The 8,466-nt window shown below is 39.3% G+C and overlaps 1 protein-coding gene and 1 non-coding gene across 2 annotated transcripts in view; both read right to left on the reverse strand.

Moving 5' to 3' along the window:
- LOC122663843 (transcription initiation factor TFIID subunit 1) overlaps positions 1 to 8,466 on the reverse strand; it is a 99,017-nt gene that overhangs the window by 87,432 nt on the left and 3,119 nt on the right. The window lies entirely within an intron of this gene.
- Positions 1,490 to 1,563, reverse strand: TRNAI-UAU. The gene has a single exon. It is a non-coding gene; the product is annotated as a tRNA-Ile (tRNA).

The raw sequence follows: 8,466 nt of genomic DNA on the forward strand, positions 1-8,466 counted from the left end.
AATAACAGCAGAAATAGGGGGAAGAAATTACATTATCTCATTATGTAGAAAAGCATAGTTCAAAATTTCACCGAAATCTGCAAATTTCACTAGTTTCGACATGCCCGAGATGAAACAGAAGGTGAAACCTAAAAGCAGCATAATTTCAGTCAAAATTCCACTAATTTCGGTCACAAAAAATGCATTGTTTCATCGAAATTTCGATCATTTTTTTCATCCCAGTTGAAAAATTCGGTCATTTCGTCCGTTAGCCCCCAAAAATGACCGGTTACCTCCAGTATGTAGATGAGATCATTTACAGGGCAGTTGTGGAGACTACAAGCGTTTCTTCTCACATACTATCATGTGGCATGCTTTTGTCATGTAGTCAGAGAAAATGCAAGTCGGCTCCATCGGACCATGAGTGGACTCAATCTAGCTCGTCATAGTTTGATTTAGCAAACAATATTTTATTGTTGGGAGACTTGGGACTACGGTGTCTATGTTAACTGTAGTTTGTACTATTTCATAAATAATTAATCAATATTATGTTTCTTCATTCATGGTGCATAATTTACTTGTTTTACATGCCTATTTTGTCTTGTAGTACTAAAACAATGTGTAGAATAGGCAATATAAGGTATACAACCAAGGGTGCAAATCCAAAACACCACTTTGTGTAATTTTTCTTGCAATATGAAGTTTTACATATATTTATACAGGCTAAAAAAAGTATTCCCTGAAGTATTGGAGCCTAATATGGCCGTTTACCCACAGAAATGGCCCAACCGAAACAGTCTGCCAAAAAATACACTGTTTTCAAAGAAATTTCGGTATTTCAATCATTTTGGTCATCTGGCCTACCGAAACAAATTTTTGAATTATGTAGAAAACCCAATATAACAGGATGGACTGAACATACATTTCTTTCCATGTGCTGTGACTCATTTTCATTTCCTTAAGCTGCCTTTCCCACCAAAAAGTTTTTGGTTATATACTTCCACTGTCGGTACATTTTTATTTCATTCTTTCATCGCTAACCATATGCTTCTATTTAAAAAATTCCCATTATAGATGCTTGAGCAGCTTTGAACTAGTTTAAGGTAAGTATTATCACATTAGTCAACCAGTACCGTCAAAAATACTCCTGCTTCCCATAATTGAGTAAAAAATGGTTTACATAAAAGACTGAAGTGCTCAATATGATCACACAGGAAAGAGGTGAAGTAAACAAAATTAATATCAACATTCTTTTCCTTCGACTTCTCAAAAGCCAGCTTGTGTGCGATAGTACACACAGACCAACTCCTCTTGTTACCTGCACAACCTCCAACATGTATTTTGAATTTTAATATAACAAATAAGCACAAATAGCAAACAGAAACTGTTTTATTTCTCCTTTATTTGACAACTCTGAAGGTTGATTAGCGTCCTCTTATTAGGGGAAGAACATGATTCTAAGATGTCTTGAATAGTTCCTTATATATCTTTTAAGTAATGATGAGCCGAATGGTCCCGGCGGGGTTCGAACCCGCGACCTTCGGCTCATAAGACCAACGCTCTAACCAACTGAGCTACGGGACCTGCTTCTAGATTAATTGCATGAGTCACATAAACTCCCTGCTTTACCTAATGTTCATAGAATTCTACATCATAACAGGAAGCAAATACATCACAAAGCAAACATGGCACAGATTTGTTTGAAGAGATTAGTTTTGGGGACTAAACCTATTGAAACCCCCTCATTTACTGAGGTGGAATATGAAATGAACAAGATTCTTGAGGTCTTGAAAGGGTATGATAAGCTCACTTATTTATTAAAAAGAAAGAAGAAAGAAAAGGATCGAGGCAGTATAAGACTACTTAGAGGTTGCTATATTCAATCATGATACTTCTTGATATTGTATCTACCATTAGAGTTGTAAGCAACTTTATGCAATCATATAGAAAATTGCATTTAGATTACAATGGTTCAGATTCAAAGGCAACTAAAAGTGCTTCTAGAAAGGTAAGAAAGAATGCATGGCCATAGGGAACACAACCATTTAAATGATGTACATCGAATCAGTTCTTCAAGCGATGGGATTCAAAGTTTCTGATCCTGTGAAGATGCATTTAATGATTAAGCTACTATCTATATGATGCAGGATGAAAAAGGAGAACAAATTTGGTAGGTTCATACAGTTTAGAAGTAACTTAAAATAAATGGTGAGCAGAAAAGGGAAATTCATAAGACTTCAAGAAGCCAAATTAGATGTGTTCAATTTTGAGGATGTCCTTCAAAGGATCAATCTGACAAGTAAGCGTCATCCCGGTTAATTCCTCTCAAGTATCAAGACTTCAAGAAGCCAAGAAAGCCAGATGGTCACTGACCGATGAGCGTCATCTTAAACCTCCAACAGCAACAAATTGAAAGATCACGTCGTATGGAGATCACCATATGAGCTCAAGTAACAAGGATGTTGTGTCAACTTCTTCAGCAAGCGCAACAGCAACATTGTTTGAAGAATAGATGCTTAGGTTTCTAGAATTTAGGGATCGCACTTTTACTAAATTTTTTTAGAAATCCTAAGCTATAATGTGATTCCTCCATTAGTCTGGCTTAAATTGGACCAAGGGTTAAAACTTTACCTAAACTGGACCAAGAGTTGGAATCTTACCTAAACTGGACCAATGGTTGAAACCTCACCTAAACTGGACCAAAGGTTGGAACCCTAACTCTTCCTATGCCAAACTTGACCAAGACTTGACCTTATACCTTAGAATGGTTGACCATATGTTTGGACAAATCAAAGCGGCCTAGAATATCCTTGAACATCACTAGGTAAGTTGGTCAAGTCACCCGCTGGAAAAGTTATGCCCAAAAACGTATGGAAATATAAGCGTAGACCTTGAGGCAGAACCTCAGGTCGACCACAAGATCAAATCTGCGAAAAAACATATGTTTTAGCGGTTCTTTAACCGATTGACCACAAGTGGTCAAGGTCGACCGCAAGAGAGTCTGGGTAAAAATATAGCTGTTAGACTATAGGTCTATAAATAGGTGTTCCTCTCTATATTTAATAATGATGAACAAAATTGAAAATTGATCATATCTGTTGGACTATAGGTCTATAAATAGGTGTACCTCTCTATATGCAATAATGATGAACTAAATTGAAACTTGATCATATCTTAATTAAGGAACATCCTTGAGTATTTTGAGAGAAAGACCCTAAGATGTTGAAGACCATTCATCTACTCTTAAACTGAGTATCAGAAGGACATTCTAGTGGGATGTGAATGGTGCCCTAATTGCAGGTTTCTCAAACTTTTATGGTCTTAGTAGCAACACAATTGCTGAATTAAGAAGCTTGTGCGATGGTTTGAAGATGTGCGCGAGGTTGGGGCTTTAAGGACTTCCACGTTAAGTCTGACTCAACTACAGTTGTTGATATGGTTGCAAAAAGGTTCTGCGGCCTGTGGGGCGGCTGGTACTGGTTCATGAAGATCATCAGCTTGTGTGATTCTTTAAATGTGAGGGTCTCTTTCATTTTTAGAGAGGGAAACCGGGTTGCTGACTGCCTTGCTAACGTGGCTTGCGTCCGTGGGTAAAACCTAGGGGTTACGGAGGGGATTTTGTGTCCCATAATTTTGTTACTTTGCTTAGAGAGGACAAGGAAGGTTGCCCAGTGTTAAGATTGTAAATCTCTATTGGGAGGGTGAAGAGTTTCATAGAGAGGGTCTGATGCTATTGTTTTTGGTTTAGGGGTAAGGCGGTCTATGTCCCCCCCCCCTTGTAGCTTCCTATTATTTTGATTTAACAAAATCTCAAGGGCCTCCCCGGGTCCTAGTTAATATTTGGGATAAAAAAAAACAGGACATTCTAGAGGGGAGTCAAAGTAAATTATCTACCCTATCAAAAGGTTTATTTGCTTATGCTTTAATTTGCTTACCCATTAAGAGTTATTGAATGTTGAGTCGAAAGACTCAATTAGCATCACTTGTAAAGTGAGTGTGAGGGATTGATCCTCCGAGTAAGGATTGGGTTAAAGTTGTGATCCCAGAATACAACTTCGTAAGAGTTAAAGTTGTGATTCTAGAAAACAACTTTGTACAAGTTAAAATTGGAGCCCAGAAAACAACTTTGTAAGGGTTTAGTTGTAAGCCCAGGAAATAACTCTGTAAAGGTATTGGCACCAAGGGAAGCCAATTCGTATAGTGAAAAGCCAAGGGTGAGTAGCCCTTAGGAGTGGATGTAGACCAAGAAGACCAAACCACTATGAAATATTGTGTCTTCCAGTGTGATTGTTTGTTGTTTCCATTTTCCCTCTTAGTCCTTAAGAAGCATCAAAAAAGTTAGCAAATACATCAATACCCAGTCCCCCCTCCCTCTTGGGTTACCATACAACAGTCCAACACCATGTGCTTGGAGGCAACAGGCTTCGATCCTCAAAGGCATTTTACCACTATGTGTAGACATACATACTTTTGTTTACCACTATGTGTAGACATACGTACTTTTGTTTAGTCACAACAGGGGAGTGTCCCTATTGAGATATGTTTGGTCTTCTTTAGTTTTACTAGTTGGAGTCATATTAGATTAAGCTGTGCGTGTGTCTTGCATAGTTGTCAGTCACAGCGTCTAGGTGACCCAAGGCGTTGGAGAGGGCCCAAAATCAAGGCGAACAAGGCATCCCAGGCACCCGCCTGGGTGCCCAAGTCAACCAAGGCGCCTAGACACCTTGACAACTATGGTGTCTTGTAACCTACTCAGAGCCAGACTCTGATTTTGCTTGTTATTATAAATAGTTCATTGGCAGACCATGATAGGTGTGTATAACCTATCATGGGTTTAGCTCTCTCTTTTCTCCTCTCTCTTCTACTTTACAGATATTGGTTACAGATCCTAGTTTGTTACATGGTATCAGAGTTGTAACCAGTACTTGCTTTCTCTTTAATAGTTGTTTTGAGAGTCGTTCTAGGTTTCTAGTTTGAGGTGTACAACCACCTATGTTGCCCATCCCTTTTCTGAGGTTTGGGGTTGCAATTTTTTGAAAATTGATACTTGCATGGCGTGATGGTTGTTATTGCAATTCTTGGAGATTATTTACTCAGATTTGTTTAAATCTGACCATCATATATTTTATTTTTCTGAAGTTTTTTTTTTTTTTTTTTTTTTTGATGGAAGTGTAATCATACAAACCACACACCAATCCCAAAAGGTTAACCGACTTTTGTTGTCCAAGTAGAGTATAGTCTAAGTGTTAGATGTGGATTCATACTTAGAGAAGAAGAAGACTAAGAAGTTGTTGTCTAAGTAGTATAGTCGTAGTGTTAGATGTGGATCCATACTTAGTTTTTTTAAGAGTGTTTTTTATGTTTTTAAATTGAACCGGCCCAACCTGGTTGAACCAGTGGTTCAATTTAAGTGACCTGAGTCACCTTTTAAATTATGTAATTTTTTCTTTTATTTAAATCCACTCCACACTCCCACGATGTAAAGAGGGAGTGTGGGTTTAGTTAGTCGGCTAGGGGTCATTAAGACTCCTAGGCTGAGTAGGAGTAAGGCTTTTAAACGTATTTAAGTTAATAAAATTGTGGAGCTCATTCATTCTCCACTTTTTGAAATTAAAAACTGTTGTTTGCAAGCTGCTGCTTCTCTTCTCTTGTGAAGACTGCTTTGGGTGTGATCAAAGCAAAGTGGGATTGGTGTGTGATCCAATCGACACCTTGCGGTGTGAAGCCCGGATGGTTCGAACAAGCTTTCTCTCAATTTCTCTTCTTCAAGATTCGATTTTTATTCAAGTTTCTGCAGCTGCCTAGCTTCCACTGCATCTCCAAGTAAGTTTGAAGCCTCCCCAACCCCAATCTTCTTCTTCTAAACCCTCTACAGCCCAACCCTAACTTTCCATTTTTATTTTCTTCAATTTCCCTAAACCTAATTCACTCACGGCCATAACCCACCATCAGAATTCAACCAAATTTGGACCACAGCATCCTCACAACACCCCTTCCACTCGACTTTGACCTCTGCCCCATCCCACCATTAAAAACCCTAAATTCCCTTAAATCTTATTAAACCCAAAATCCTAAAATACAGCCCAGCCACATCCAGTCATCAACAGACCCCCATATCCTGGCCGAGTGACTCTCACCATGACTAGAGAACTCAAATTTAAACCACCTGCCCTAATTCCATTTATAAACCACCTGCCCTAATTCCATTTATAAACCCTAGATCCCCTCACTTCCATTCTTTTTAAAAACCCGAAACCCTAACCTGCTGTCCTTTGAATTCTCACACTTCCACTCATCAAAACATCACTGGACCAATACTGATAGACTCCCCTACACCTGCCTAGCAGAATCATACCCTCAAACCTTAACCCTAATTTGTACTAAAACCCTTTTTCTGCCCAATGAGACTACCTGTTCATAGCAGATCCTGTTGCTTTGGCTCCTAGTTGGTCTCCCTACCACCTAGTACTACATTAAGTAGAGATTACTTTGGGATCTTAACTCTAATTTGTACTAAAACCCTTTTTCTGCCCAATCAGACTGCCTGTTCATAGCAGATCCTGTTGCTTTGGCTCCTAGTTGGTCTCCTTGCCACCTAGGACTACATTAAGTAGAGATTACTTTGAGATCTTATTTGCGGTTGCTCCTGATTATGTGATTTATGTGATGCTCATCCTTCGTGATGCTAGTTCTAGCGGCCATATGAGAGTTGATTATTCTCTATTGCATCTTCTGCATTATTGGTTCAAGTGTAATGTTATAAGTGAGGGGAGATTGAAGATTAGTGTTATTATCTACAAGATGTCATTCCAAACATAAAGGAACTGCCGGAGTTCTACTACGGCTTGAAGATGGATGTGCACAACACAACACTCTTTCCTCTCTCTTCAAAATTCAAGGTCGAATTTTTTCTAAGAGGGGGAGAGTTTATGTAGATCGAAATATGAAGAAAAAGAGGCCAAAGCACTGTACACGTGAAAAGTGTCACAGCCCCTTATTTTGCCTTGGTGTGAATGCTACTAGAAGATCTTGTGGGGCCCAAGCCCAGATCATTTGAAGACTTTATTAGAAGACTCAATTTTGTCTGTGTGTGTGGGAATTAGGAGTTTAGTTTAGTTTCTATTTTTAGAATTATTCTCTTAGATATTTTCTGGTTGTCTATTAAGCAACCTTAGATCTTTAGTTTCTAATTCCAGATTTAGACAGTAGGTTTAGCTTTTATTTAGAAGATTCTATTTTTAGTTTGTTTCCTTTTCTTGCAAGTTTCTAATTTTCTCTTACTTGTAAGGGAAGCATAGCTGCTCATAAATATGTAATGCTCTTAGAGCGCCCCCTCCCCCAACCAGCGCCCCCCCCCCCCCAACCAGCGATTTAATGAATGATTGACTTATTGAGTATTGCTTTGAGCAAGTTTTTTATCCCATTGCGAGGATAAAGGGCAGGGAGCCTGGCTGGTGAGAGCCAAAACCCTTAGGGCTGAAAGAGCCGATCTCCTTATCCCCTCTTCTCTTCACTTCTATCTTCTCTTCCTCAGTTCCTCCCTCCCTTACTCGATCAAAACTGCTGTGCTGCTTCTGTGACTGCAATTAATCACTGTGATAGTATACATACTTTGAAGACTAAATCAAGCCTCTGTCAAGTTCTTATCAGTTGCTGCTGTTATACAACCTGAGGAGGCCCAAGAACACCTGTGGATCTGCAGTTTCAGCCCACTTTCTCCTTAAACTTTGAGCCTTGATTTCTCTGCAACCTGTACTCTGTTTCAGCAGAGATTTGGAGGACTGGATCTCACAACCCAGGGCTACACTCGATCCTGACTTGGAGTCCAAAATTCCCCTTGGTTTGCAAGATCTCCACAGACTGTATTTTTGAATCAGTCCTATTTATCAGCAACCCTGGGTCAGAATTGAGTGAGATTTGGAGGTTTTTCTACTGCTGTCTAGGCCTTCACTCGATTCCAGTTTGAGCACCTGCTGCTGGTTGGCTTGGTCTGTAGTACTTACTTTCTATTTTGGAGGCCTACCTTCTAATTTCAAGTCCAACTCATAACTCAACATTCAGCCATCAGAATTGGCTGTAATTTGAAGCACAGGACCTGATCAACCTCACCTCCACTCGACTTAAGTTCGGTGAAGTGCTATTGGCTAGTTTGCTTAGAATTGCTTACTTTCTAATTTCCGCCTTTCTTTCTAGTTTCTGTTCTGATTTACTTTCATTATTGATGAACTGCTGCAACTATTAACGATCCCCCTGTAGAATGGTTCTTTGTGAACCCTTTCTACATTATTTGGTATCAAAGCCTATCACCTCCATGCTAGGTTGATGTTAATACAAGGAAGATGAGGTCAGAAGTTCCTTCCTTCACTGAGCAGAGGGATCTAGTCTTCTTTGAAATTTGGACTGAAGCTTCTTTTCAGCCTCTTCTTCATTCCACCAAACTTTGGAGACATTCTACAGGCTGGATTGGTTTGAAACCCTAACTTTCTA

The sequence above is a fragment of the Telopea speciosissima genome, chromosome 6 (genome assembly GCF_018873765.1).
Source record: "Telopea speciosissima isolate NSW1024214 ecotype Mountain lineage chromosome 6, Tspe_v1, whole genome shotgun sequence".
Taxonomy (NCBI): domain Eukaryota; kingdom Viridiplantae; phylum Streptophyta; class Magnoliopsida; order Proteales; family Proteaceae; genus Telopea; species Telopea speciosissima.